The sequence below is a fragment of the Sceloporus occidentalis genome, unplaced genomic scaffold (assembly GCF_023333645.1).
Source record: "Sceloporus occidentalis isolate IW3139 unplaced genomic scaffold, rSceOcc1.0.p SCAF_6, whole genome shotgun sequence".
NCBI classification, from domain to species: Eukaryota; Metazoa; Chordata; class Lepidosauria; order Squamata; family Phrynosomatidae; genus Sceloporus; species Sceloporus occidentalis.
Window position 1 is genome coordinate 97,936,520 of NW_028316986.1, and position 13,393 is coordinate 97,949,912.

Sequence of the window (13,393 nt, forward strand, 5' to 3'; positions counted from 1 at the left end):
TCTTGTGCCCCAAGCCCCATGAAAGTCAAAAGTCGGCTATATTTCTGAACCAACAGCAGTCATTAAATTGCAACTTGAGCAAACTGAGCATGGCTTTAGCATTATATCTTAACTAACAGGTAATGGTTTGGAACGCTTTCTTGACAGGCCACTGTTTGGTCTTTTGGGCATCCAAAACCCCTCATGAAAGGTGGGGAAAGATGGACACCACCCAAATTAAGCCTTATCCGAATGTCAGTGCAGGGACATAGCCGGGGGGGGGGGGTTCTTGGGGTCCGGACCCCCCCCTTCCATTAGAAAAATGAATGGTGTGTGCTGCTGCGCCGCCGCGCCCAAGCCCCATTATAATGGTGGCACTTAGTCTGGACCCCCCCCTTCCTAAAATCCTGGCTACGTCCCTGGTCAGTGTTTGAGGTTAAACTATGATTCAGATAAAAATGGTTTGGTGCTGGATCTGAACCAATGCACAGATCTGCTGAACTAGTAGGATATTTATATATACAGCCAGTATAATCTGCTTGGTTTATATCAGGGGTGGGAATCATGCAGCCCTTCAGATGTTGCTGGATTGCAGCATCCTGCATTCCTCGCCATTGGCTGGCTGAGGCTCCAACAACATCTGGAGGACCATATGATTCCTATTCCTGGCTTAGATACAGAAAAAGACAGAATGTTTCATGGTAGAACAGAAAGTGAAAGATGTTCTTATAGCTTTTATGCTATTCCTTTTTCTGTTTCCCTGTAAACCATATAACATAAATTAGGGAAGAGATGTGAGTTTTACAGTTTCATTTCCTATTGAAACTCTTAAAAATATATCTTAGAAAACCACCTATTTTCCTTAGCTTCTGCAATTTAGCTCCTGCAAATCTAGTCCAAGGCAGCACCATTAAAACAGAGGACAAATCTCCCATTGATTTAATAGGATAATAACTGTTCCCTAATATAATTATGTATGCCATTCTAACTGCATCTTTGGGACATTGGTGTTCAGCTTAGGAGCTGAATCCCACAACTGTATCATGAATCTGCATGAAGGTGAATTTAGCTGAGATGCCACAATCTCCATTTGTAGAGAAAGATCAGAGAAAAGTCAAAGCTAACAAGCAGAGCTAACAATCCTATTGATGATGAAGGCATGCTTTACATGTTTTGTTGTTGTTGTGTTCGTTCAAGTCATTTTGTGACTTATGTCAACCCTAAGGTAACTCAATCATGGGGTTTTCTTGGCAAGATTTGTTCAGAGGTGCTTTGTCATTACCATCCCCTGAGGCTGAGAACATGCGACTTGCCCAAAGTCATCCACTGGGTTTCATGGTCAATCAGGGAATCTAACCAATGCATATGTCATTTTACTATTAATGGTGAAAGAAGCTATTCAATTGCTTCTTTGAACAATGCCTCCACTCCTGGCCCCAAAAGTTTGCTGCTAAGGGTAGACATGTCTTCCCTCAGTCATCCAGTAGACAGAGAACCATATTTCTAGAGCCAGAAAAATAGAACAGCTGTGTCCCTTCTGTACCTGCAGTGTACTCCTTTGAGGTGTGTGTGAGAAAGTGACAACTGATGTTTTATTTTAGCTGGAGAAGTGCAACCGGACTGTCTCCAAGCATGCTGTACCATTCCCAGTCACTAAATGGGCAAGGGAATGTGCACCTGCCTTTTCAAGCAAGTATGTGTGCTTAACTGGGTGGAATTGCATGGGTTGTGATCCAGCCTGTGTAATGCAGGACCTTGGCTAGGACCTATGGATTGACTTGCATCCAAAAATAAAAATAAAAGACTTAAAAAAAAATTAGAAGAAGGAAACTATGAAGCATACTGTTATCAGTGTACTAGAATGAAACTTGATTATTTTAGTCAAATTCATTACAGACTAAATAAGAACAAAAAAAGTTGCACTACATGGCAATGGGTGACCCAACAGCTTAAATCCCCTGAGGACAGAAGGGCTCCTGCTTTTAGAAGGATGCTTTTGATCCTGTGGAATTTTCCCACTGATTCTGGCTCCCCACATGTACCCACAAGTCCTCTTTATCCCACAAAAAAATTGCTCTGGAGTGGTGGCCCATGAGCTATCCACTGCCAGTTCTTAAAGAGTTTCCTCGGAAAGTTTCCTTGGAGACTTTCCTGGAAAGAAAGAACAACTGAGGCCAATGGGGGCAAATATACTTCCCCATCTACACTGGGGAGAAAAGTCCTGTCCTTCATATCATCGAACTTAAGAAGCACTCTACTAGAGAACTGGGAAACCATCCAGAACAGTATGATGTGTTGTTGTTCTAGGCTGCAGAGGATGTAAGATGAAACTGACAAAAATTACCTTTACTACTAGTGAGAGTATTCAAGGAAGGAATGCTTTCATGGGAAGAATAAAACTCTGGATGCAGAGTTTGGTGCATAGTTGGGCCTTCAAATAGATGTACCATTGGGAAGACCGCATCTGCAGGAGTGCCTTCCTTTCTCTAAAACTGTATGCTATGAACCACTTCAGTGAACACTTTCAGGCAGAATGATAGCTATACTTACAAAGTATCAAATCTGTAACAGAACCATCAAATGTTGCTGGATTACTGCAATTATGGAACCTGAGAACTAGTATTCAACATTTCCTCTCCTTTCCACCATGCATGGCTGTCATTAGAGAACTACACACAGATTCATAGTTTAGACATTTCACGGTTGAGAGTAACTGCATACCTCATGGATACAATATCTGGCCAACTGTATTCATTTCCATGTTGCTCTTCCTCCTACACAACTCCATACTACTTTTCTACACCACCAAGCCTGACAAAGAATTCTTCATCTTGCAGAATCTTTCTTCTTGAGGAATCCTCATCTTGTGGAAACTCTTGCAGAATTTTTTGTGGGTCCTAATAAAAACATTGCCTTTTTGCGAATGTTGGATTTCCTAAGCTGCAGTTCATGTCTTTTGCACCAGTCTCAAGCTGGCAGATCTAACAGAAAAACTGCAAGCATAGAGTGTATATATGTCTAAAACCTAGAGCTAACTAAATGCATGCTGTTAACTTTTTCACTAGGGAAACTTGGGTTCATGTGAGTGGCCAGGAATGTCACTGGATGATTTTGGATCAATAACTGGCATTTGCTTGAACCTACTCATAGAGTGGTGTGTGTGTGTGTGTGCACTCAAAACTCCTTGGAAGAATGCAATTACAGTCGCCCTGCCAAGTCTGTGGACTTGAGATCCATGGACTTGAAAATCCACGGAAAGGCAACCACCATTAATGTCAATGGGGTATGAGCCCATGGCATGTGTCCCACATGCACGCACCCCATTCAAGCCTATCAGGCTCGAATACATGTGAGTTCTGGAACTCGTGTGTGTGTGGGGGGGAGGTCCGGAACGGATCCCCCACGAGTTCCAAGGGCCAACTGTATTTATTTCGAGACAACTAGACAAGTCAAATAAACTACAGCAACTGTTAAAAATATGGAAGCAACCTGGATTCTCAAGATCACTTTGTTTGGGGGGGGGGGAAGGGGGGGCGCCTGGTCCTGAAATAGCCCAAAAATATGGCAAAATTTTCCCTCCACTCTTTAAAAGGAATTAGCAGAGGCTAGAGGCAAAACAAACAAACAAAAAACAAAAACAAAAAACTTGTTTGCAGGACAAACTAGCAGGTGTGCAGCCCTCCAAAATCTCCTGGAGGTCAATGTGGCCTCTAGCCCTCAGCCATTGCCTAATGCTGATCGAGATGGTAGATGCGAGAAATCTTGTGGTCCCTACATCCTGGATCCTTCTTTTTACTGTCAGCCACTTTCTCCATTACATGTGACTTCCTCACATATCTCTTTTTTTGATCCATTGCCCCCAGTGTTAAATATTGTACCCTCCCCAACTTTTCTCAGCCAACCTTTTTCTTGGTTAGTGAAAGTATCAGGAGTGGGAGGCCCCACCTAGGATCTTCAGATCTTATGTGTGGCACCTGGACCTCCCTGTCCCCCATGATTTGTGTCTCGCTGGGTCAAAGTTTCACAACCAACCTGAATACCATCAATTGATCCCACAGTCCGAATCAGGCTCACTGAGACACACCCCTGTTGCAGTTATTCCAATCATTTGTAAATATCATTTGTTGTTTCCCTCTTTCCTTGAATGTTTTAAGTCACACAAGGAATTTTCTTGCTCTACAAAAATGCATTATGCAGAATCCTTTCTGTTGCACTCATGTGGTTCCCATTAACATTTAACTGAAAGAAACTGAAGGAAAGATGTCTTTACCTATTAGTATGGCATCTACAGTTAAAACTGTGGCTTTAGAGAGGGCATCTTTGCACTTTAAATAATTTATCCTGTGTGCTGGGCCAGAGACAGAAAAGCTAGTCTAGGAGCCAGTTCCATTACAATACACTGATCTAAAATATTCTTCAATTCATTACAAATGTACAAATGTACAAAAAGGCACATACATACACAATGAAGCAAGCATCTTCCTTAGTGAGCTTCAAAACAAAGAAACAAGTTGCATCTTTATTTAGTACTTTTTAAAGATAAAATAATTAGCTTTTGTTCAAGTAAGCTTACACTTGTCCATTGCACTTGTCACAGGAACAGTAAAGTGACATCTTTTACTATGAAATTTCAGCAGGTGACTTGAAGGCACATACATACAGACTACGTTCACCTTTGCTGGACATTCTTGGTGTTTATGCAGCTTCACGTCTCCAGCTAGCCAACCAAAGTGAAAAATGTTGTTATTGCTTGTTTAGTTTTTGTTTGGTTTATAAATAAAAAAATTAAACTTTTATTTATATCCCACTGTTTGTTAAGACAATCAAAGTGGCCCACATCATTAAAATAGTACAACAATATACACAATACCCCCCCCCCCCGGCTTCTAGATACTATGTATATCAATCATCTTGTAACAACCACTGGTAACATGTTACTTTCTGGAACAATAAAAGGCAAGTCATTCTTCTTTTAAGTCATTTAATGACTTGTAACAAAGTCATATTTTGTCTTTGGCAGAAGGCTGGGGTAAAAATAAAGCTTTTATTTATTTATTATTATTTATATTTTCAGTGTAACAAGAACCAATTACTCATTACTTCTAAAACTTTAATTTGGGGGGGATCATTTGGGTGCATATTTATATTTTTTTGTACTTTTGAAAAAGTAAGCAAGCAAAAACAATTAAAAAGTAATGTGTTACCAACAAGTAACAGTGTGTTAGGTTTGAGCAAAAAGAAATAAGTAATAGATCAATAACTTTTTCATCAGGGCAATGAGAAATGAATTTCTTTTAAAAATAATATTCCAAGTTCTAGTTCCCAGTCTGACATCCATAATTACATATCCTAAACTTAAATTATTCCTCATTTCATGTAAAAGATAAATGGGTTCTTCCCCACAACGTTAGTGCCACAACCAACCACAGTTCCCAGAATTTCATGGCTCTGAACCATGGCTGTTTAAGTGGTGTAAAACCAGATTATTTCTGCAGTGTGGATGCAGCCATCGATTTCACAGGATGCAGCCATGGCAGTTAAAGTGGAATCAAAGTGCTGTAATTGTGCAGCATGATAGGGACTTAGATAATCTGTCAATATGGCCCAAATTCATCATAAAACAGCTAAAATAACCTAATTCCCCTCCAACTTTCTTCAGGTGACTGAAGTCATGAATATAATCTAAGCCTTTCTGGAAAAAAACAAAAACAAAAATGTAATTATTTTAAAAGGGTAGACCAGGTAATATGGAGTACTTGTTTACTTACTAGTTATTCTGGGTTCAGATGTTTTTCTAGTACAGATTTACTTCTGTCATCTTACTGAAGAGAGAAGTCACCATAGCAACTCTGCAATCATTTTGTGTTTTGCACCTGATACCACCTAACCTTTAAATGACTTAGGGATGTAATGGAGTATACACTCCAGAATACTGTGAATTTGTTGTGTGTCTTCAAGTTGTTTCCCATTCATGGTGACCCCAGGTGAACCTATCACAGGGTTTTCTGGGGTTGAGAGTGCGTGATTCACCCATGGCCACCGAGTTGGTTTCCATGGCTGAGCAAAGAATTGTACCCAAAGCAAAAGAGTTTTTATTTTATTTTTAATCTTGTTCTTGGTAAAAACACAGCAGGCAAAGCCAGGATGCAAACAGTCTGTACATTCACTTTTCACTTTTTTAAAATGTTTTTTGTTCTCTCCTCTCATTCTTGCCTCCATTTTCTCCCTGTCTTCCTCTCCCAGTCATTTTTCCTGCTGATATTTAGGAGGGGCAGATCTCTGGGAATTTTGAATACGGGGAGAATTCTGTGGGGAAATGTTCACTTTCTTCTACAGCAGGAAAAAATTATGTGAATTATTTATCTCACAATGGCCGCGTTCCAACTACGATTTAAAGCGAATTGCTGATTGGGTTATATGACCGTCGTTCCCATTTGAAACCGGTTCCAATCCTACTGTGATCAGTTTCATTCATGATGAAGCAAGACAAATGCAAAAAACCTGCTCTTTTCTGACACTAGTTCTTTGGTAGTTATTTTGAAAAAATAGATTCTGAAGCATGTTCAACAAGTGGGAACAGCTGATCTGAATTGCATCATTCTGGAGGGGAGGGATTAATGGCAGAGGGGTGTTTACTATCCCTCCTCAGTTTTTGGTAGATCTACCATTCCCCCCCTCAATGCTGCCTTTGTGCTTGTGGGGTGACTTATGGGCGCATGATTTTTTTAAAAAAAATTGATAGGAAGATTCAATTCATTGATTTTGCAACTACTTGTAATTACTTGGGTGTCAAGCCAGGTGACCAGCAGCTCAGTGAGGCATGTAGTTGCAAAACCAATGAATTGAATCTTCTATCATCTTTTTTTTAAAAAAAATACAGGTTCCAAGCTGGGTGGCTGCTGCTGCTTCTTCCTCCTCCTCCTCCTCTTCTTCTTCTTCTTCTTCTTCTTCTTATTATTATTATTATTATTATTATACTTTATTTATAAAGCGCTGTAGATCATTGATGATGTGGAGATGATTGACATGCATTTTGAAGTGGCGCAAACTAGTGAGGATGACAATCATGCCAAAAAAGAAGCAATTACAAGGGGATAATGAAAAGATCCACTTTCACAGTGGGAACAATGGACCTTTCGGAACTGATTCACCAACACGGAGCAAAGACGAGTTGCAAACCAGTTTAAATATAAGTGGGAATGGGGCCAATGTAAGGAAGAAATAGCTGAGGAGTCACATCCCTAATCTAGGGAGCTTCTAGGATGTTTCACATATGGACCATTGAAACAGCTGGAAAAACAACACGCTTTTCCCAAAGGGTCCCCAAACTCTAAAAAAACAATAAGTAAGGAAGTCCTACTGTCTGTTAAGAGGGTAGAAACAAATGAACAAAAGGGAAAAGTGGAACACAAAACAAGGCAGAAGAAAAGGATGACCAGGGAGAAAGGAAAAGAAGTGACTGGGCAATGAAGAGAAAGAGCAAAAGGAAAGCTTTTCATTGTTTTTGGGAGAGAGGTGCATATAAACTGATAAATAAATGACTAAATGTATAGCAGGAGTCAAAGGGCACTTAGATCCATGGAATAAAAGACTACTGGGGAAGGTGGATGGGTGACCAGAGAAGAAGACCACTAGAGTTGGTAAGGGCAAACAATGTGTATCAAGATGAACAAGGAGGGGAAACACTTCAAGATGGTAAGGGCTAAATGGTATCTATGGCCCGTTCCACACGGATCAAAAGTACATGTGTGGCACGTACTAGGGTTAGAAAGGGGCGTCCTTTCCGGATACCCCCAACCCTAGTACGTGCCGAGCACGTACAAAATGGCAGCGCCCATTCTACATGGGTGCCGCCACCTTGACGTAGCGGACGCTTAGCGTCCACACGTCGCAGTGCGGTAATGATGCTGCAAGTGTGCCATTGGCGCCTTGCGGCGTCATTACCGCGCTACAAAAAGAAGCCACTTTTTGTGGCTTCTTTTTGCTGCTCGGAGGAGTTGCGCGGTTTAGCCGCTGAGGCTCTTCCACGCAGCAAATGAGGGCGCTTTGCAGACCACCCTTTTGGGCAGTCTGGAAAGTGCCTAAGTTATGAAGCTCTGGGTGTTTCTGTTCCTTAGTAAAGGTGGCATTAAAACTGCTGTTTGATTTGAGTGCCAACATGGTCCTATTTCAGAAACACATTCAAAGCCCTCCATCTGTTCCCCGTATACACACATTCAAAGCCTCTTCAATGGCTTGAGTGAGTGATAACAATTCATAGTGCCCTCAATCTGCTCCCTGAACATCATTTCAGGGTCAATACTTCAAGATATTTATTGTTCAGCACATTATGATAAAAGAATGGATCAACGAATGCATCAGCGTATTTGCTAGCAACAGGGGAATCTCTCACCTTTAGACCCAACTGCTGCCCCACAAATATGCATCCCTTTGTGGGAGTCTCTGTATCAGAAATGAACATTTTTGCAAATCACCACACCTGCACAGTTTCTCACTCAGCATTCCATAACATTTGTGAACCACCATATTTAGCATTTCTGACTCCCTGTGAATCCATGGGTAATAAATCATTTCACCTCCCAACACTCGGTCTGCTGTATTATTCCAGTGGGGGAGCAATTAAACATAGGCATCTGAATATCATGCCTATTCTTGATATAAACACCACCTGCTTCACACAAGCAGTTCAATTTGTTATGCTACAGAAATCTACAAGGTCAACTCTACAAAAATGACTCAGCCTGGTATCACTGAAGGCCAAAGGGATGACAACATGATATTCTCTATTCACCACAGTTCAGACACTCAGCATCATATACATATGAGCACTTGGGAACTGTATTATTTATCCTCTCATTCAAAAGAATGAATAGAACCTCCATTCACTTGACATCATCCATGCTCTTATCAGAAACTGAGCAGAGTTATTTATATCCTCATTCTCCAAGAAGCTCAGAGTAGCATACTCAAGTTTATCCTGACACATATCCCTGACTGGTAGATTAGCCCGAAGGCTAGTTACTGGCCCAAGGTCACACAAGGATGATGGCAGTTTTGAGCCAAGGTTTCCTTGGCTCAGCAGTTGCCACTTCACATCCTTGCCTTTGATAGCAAGATACTAACTGGCTCCCTTCTTAACAGCTGATGACAAGCTTTGCAACCTGTCATTTGACCTGTTGGCCCCACATTTTTTAACTACCATGTTTGAAATAGCATCATGTGAACAAACAACACTGTGGTGAATTCTGGCACAAATATGCTTCTATGCAAGCTTGAAAAAATTACTACTTTGGACTACAGCTTCCAAGTTCCCTGAGACAGCTGGGGGATTCTGGGAATTGTGGTCCAAAGAAGTAGCCTTCAAGCTTTGTGTCAATGAGAGATATTCTTAATTGTTTCCTTTATTCTTTGTTTTTTAGCCACAACCTCTTCCCCTTAACTCACTATCATTTTTGGAAAACCCAAATGAATAAAAACCTTGTTCAAACTACCAACACTTCCTAAATCATAGCTTCCTGGCAACAGTTTCCCACCATTCTGTTGAATGTAATTGACAATGTATCACCCTTTTTTAATCTGCTGAAGAAACTAAGCTGAGATAAATGGCCAAAATAAGCATCTTGCAACAACCTGGATCAAAGAGAAATTGTATTTATCAAAATTATAGGGGCTTCCTGCTTTTATTGTCAACACTTTGCAAGCATAAATATTAGGAAACTTAGTTAAGTCTTTGCTTCATCATTTGTTAGCAGTGGTAGAAAAACCACAGGTTTATAAACATCACTGAAAATCAATGTTATCCTTAAAAGGGGAAGATATTTATTAAATATATTTCTTCCCTATCATTCCATTTGAAAACCCCCCAAAACAGATAATTACAATAAATTTTAAAACCAAAGATTATAAAGCCCTTTAAAAATGGCAACCTAGCCCCACTCCCACCCCCACCAAACATGTTACAGCAGCAAAACCAGGGAAATGGCACCACATAAACAGCAGATTGAAGTGTGTAATAACAAAGTTTCCTTCCCACCCTGAAACAACAGTGTTTGGATCAAATTGCTTCCTGGAGGAAATTCCACAACTGCAGAGAAAACATCTTGTCTTACTACAGATGGTGCAAGGAGATCAGGGACAAGCCTCTGAATACTGGACAGAGGAAATCCATGGTGGAGGGTACTGGCACATCATGTGTGCTGGGCCCTGTGGGGCCTTCCTAACCCTGTGTTATGAGTCCGAAGCAGACAACAGCTAAGTGGGCAAAAGCAGTCCTCCAGATTATAGACGCACCTCCCACCAGCCCTAGCAAGAACTGCCTGTGGGTGAGGAATGCTGAGAACTGCTGCCCAACAACACTTGGAGGGCCATCCTTTGCCTACAGCTGGTTTCATCACCCCATATTAGTTAAAGCACTAAGAATGAACTAGGCTAGCATCTCTTTTGCTATTCATTTACAGTGTCTGCTTATAAAGGTCTGTTTGTGAACACATCCAATTATCAACCTAGACAGCTTCATGAAAGCTGTCAAGACAGACCTGTTCCGGCAGGCCTTGCCAGAATAAACTACTCAGCCATGTAATGACTCTCCCACATAATGATTCTGCCCACTGTTATTGTTTTAACTGTTTTATGTATTAAGTATGTAATTTTAATCCTAAATTGTTTAATTCTTTTTAAAGGGGGGATATTTTGTATATATTGCTCTATCATTTTTACCACTGTAAACCGCTTAAGTTTTATTTATTTATTTTTGTTAACCTATACATCTGAGGAAGTCTATGAAAGCTTATGCTACCAACTTCTTTCTTTCTTTCAGTTAGTCTCAAACGTGCTATAATAAGTCTTTGCGTACCTATCCAGACTAACATGACTATGTCTTTACACACTAGCCAAGGTTTAGCCAAGGATTGGAAGTGAAAGAATACTTGGTATTCTTCTATTCAGCTTAGTATTCTCTTTAAAAAAAAAAAGGCTGGACATCTACCTGCTTGGGATGCTTTAGCTGGAGATATTGCACTGAGCAGGTGGTTGGACTTAATGGCCCATGAGGCTCCTTTTAATTCTATGATTGGTACTATATCCATCCATGCAACATACGAGAGAGGAAACAAGCAAAAATATAATTACGTGGTAAACAAGAAGTTATTGATTTCCCAGGGTCTGAGACAACAAAAAGAAGTGCCTGCTTTGGGAAAGCCATATTTCTGAACCTGTAATGTTGGCAAGCTCATTAGAAAAGATAGAAAATACATAAAGAGAAATGACAATATTTTGTCATATATCAAATGAAGAAAAAAGGCACTTTGTGGCAGTGTGTTTGCTTGCTAGATAATATATTATTAAGTCACTGAAAAACTCTCAAGTATTGTGATATGCCTAGCAACATCAATCTGGTGCAACTGAAATTAGGGCACTTCATATGTTCAGCTTTGCTTGCATCTCAGAGTCCTGAAAAGGGAACCCCCCCCTCATCTCTTGCAAGAAACCTCAGACACTGTGGTATAACTAAGAAGTGCAAATCTAATGTAGTAATGTAAGAAAGAATCAATTTCTCGTTCTACTCTTTTCCCACCCCAAGAATTCCATACTTCGACTTCTATTGTTATTATTATTATTATTACTATTATTATATTTATTTATATCCCGCACTTTTCCCAGGACTGGGACTCAGAGAAGCTTCACAGCATTAAAAACAGTACAATTAAAAACATTTTTTAAAAAGTACATTAAAAAGGAATTAAATTATTACAGTATTAAAACAGGTAGTTATTAAAAGAATAAAACATATTTTAAAAAGATAAAACTATATATATAGAAAAAACTGTATCAAATTTTTAAAATGGTCCAACATCCCAGCCTGTCCTTATAGCAATTCCTTAAATGCTTGTGTGAACAGGTAGGTCTTCACCTGCTGGCAGAAGGCCATCAAGGAGGGAGCCATTCTGATTTCCCTGGGCAGGGAGTTCCAGAGTCCAGGGGCAGCTACCAAGAAGGCCCTCTCTCGAGTCCCCTCCAACCGTGTTTGTGATGGTGTTGGGACAGAGAGATGGGCTTCTCCAAAGGATCCCAGAGTCCTGGCCAGTTCATACCAGGAGAAATGATCTGCCAAATAATGTGGACCTGAGCCATATAGGGCTTGATACGTAATAACCAGCACCTTGAATTGTGCCCAGAAATAAACTGGCAGCCAATGAAGCTGTTTCAGCAGGGGCATTGTATGGTCTCTGTAATCTGCCCGTTAACTGCCTGGCAGCAGCTCTTTAAACAAGCTGAATTTTCCGAACACTTTTCAAAGGCAGTCCCATGTAGAGCCCATTACAGTAGTCCAAACAGGATCTAACCAAGGTATGTACCACTGTGGCCAGATCTGGCTTCTCAAGGAATGGGCACAGCTGGCACACAAGTTTTAAATGTGCGAAAGCACTCCTGGTCACAGCAGAGACCTGAGCCTCCAGGTTCAAAGCTGAGTCCAAGAATACCCCCAAACTGTGAACCTGTGTTTTCAGGGGGAGTGTGACCCCATCTAAGACAGGCTGGAGGATCCCTATTCCCTGATCTGCCTTCCAACTAACCAGAATCTCAGCTCTCAGATTATTCAGATCTCTCAAAATGTGATATGATGGCAGTTGTTCTATTGCCCTAATATAAACAAAGGGGGAAGGAAGCCCTTCAGTTTTGCACCTCTCTACTTCTATGGCTTTAAACTGTCTGTGAAGTATTGCTATCAGAATATAACTTTAAAAATGGATGCTTCGGTAGTGAATCTTTGTCCATCTGGGAGCCACACTATTAAAATAGCATGATTTAGAGAAATGGTTTGTTTCTACTTTGCCTGTAAAGTACTCTGTGCTATGCAGCCCTATAACAACCTCTGGGATTCTGGGAGTCACAGCTATGTTCACATTCTGGATTTCTTCACTGTTTCTATAGGCAGCTCTCACCTCCACCTGTGCTAAGATGTGGATGGTCTAAAGCAGGAGTGGGCATGCACTAAGGTCAGAAGGCAATATTGGCACCAGCCCCACATAAGCATCACTGGCACCATTTCACCATTTTCATTTCCAGTCATTTTTAAGTGATTTCTGGCTCTTGTGGGAGAAGGAGTCTGAAACAGCATTTAAGGGCAATTGTGAGGCAATCTTTCACTGAAAAGAAAAAAAAGCATTTTCAGGCAATTTTACAATTATTTGTTCTCTATTATAATTGATCCCAAATCAAGACAGCAAGGCTTGATCATTCATGTTGCAGATCCTAAGACTTTTTTTTGCAGAGTACCTTGAAAAGACTTGTAGTAAATATATTAAATAATCATACTACATTCATTATAGACCAAATCACAATGTTCTGAAAAGGCCAATAATGCAATCCAAACAGCATGGGACCACTTCTAAATGCAAATAGAAGATCATTGGAA

General features: G+C 40.5%; 1 protein-coding gene across 3 annotated transcripts in view; it reads right to left on the reverse strand.

The window, feature by feature from the left end:
* PKIB (cAMP-dependent protein kinase inhibitor beta) overlaps positions 1-13,393 on the reverse strand; it is a 68,559-nt gene that overhangs the window by 23,039 nt on the left and 32,127 nt on the right. Inside the window, exon 1 of one of the 3 annotated variants that reach the window (XM_089530476.1) lies at positions 4,553-4,737. The exons of the other annotated variants lie outside the window; for them this stretch is intronic. The gene's annotated coding sequence lies outside the window, so the exon portion shown is untranslated. Of the gene's footprint in view, positions 1-4,552; positions 4,738-13,393 lie in introns of those variants that run through there. 3 annotated transcript variants of the gene reach the window in all.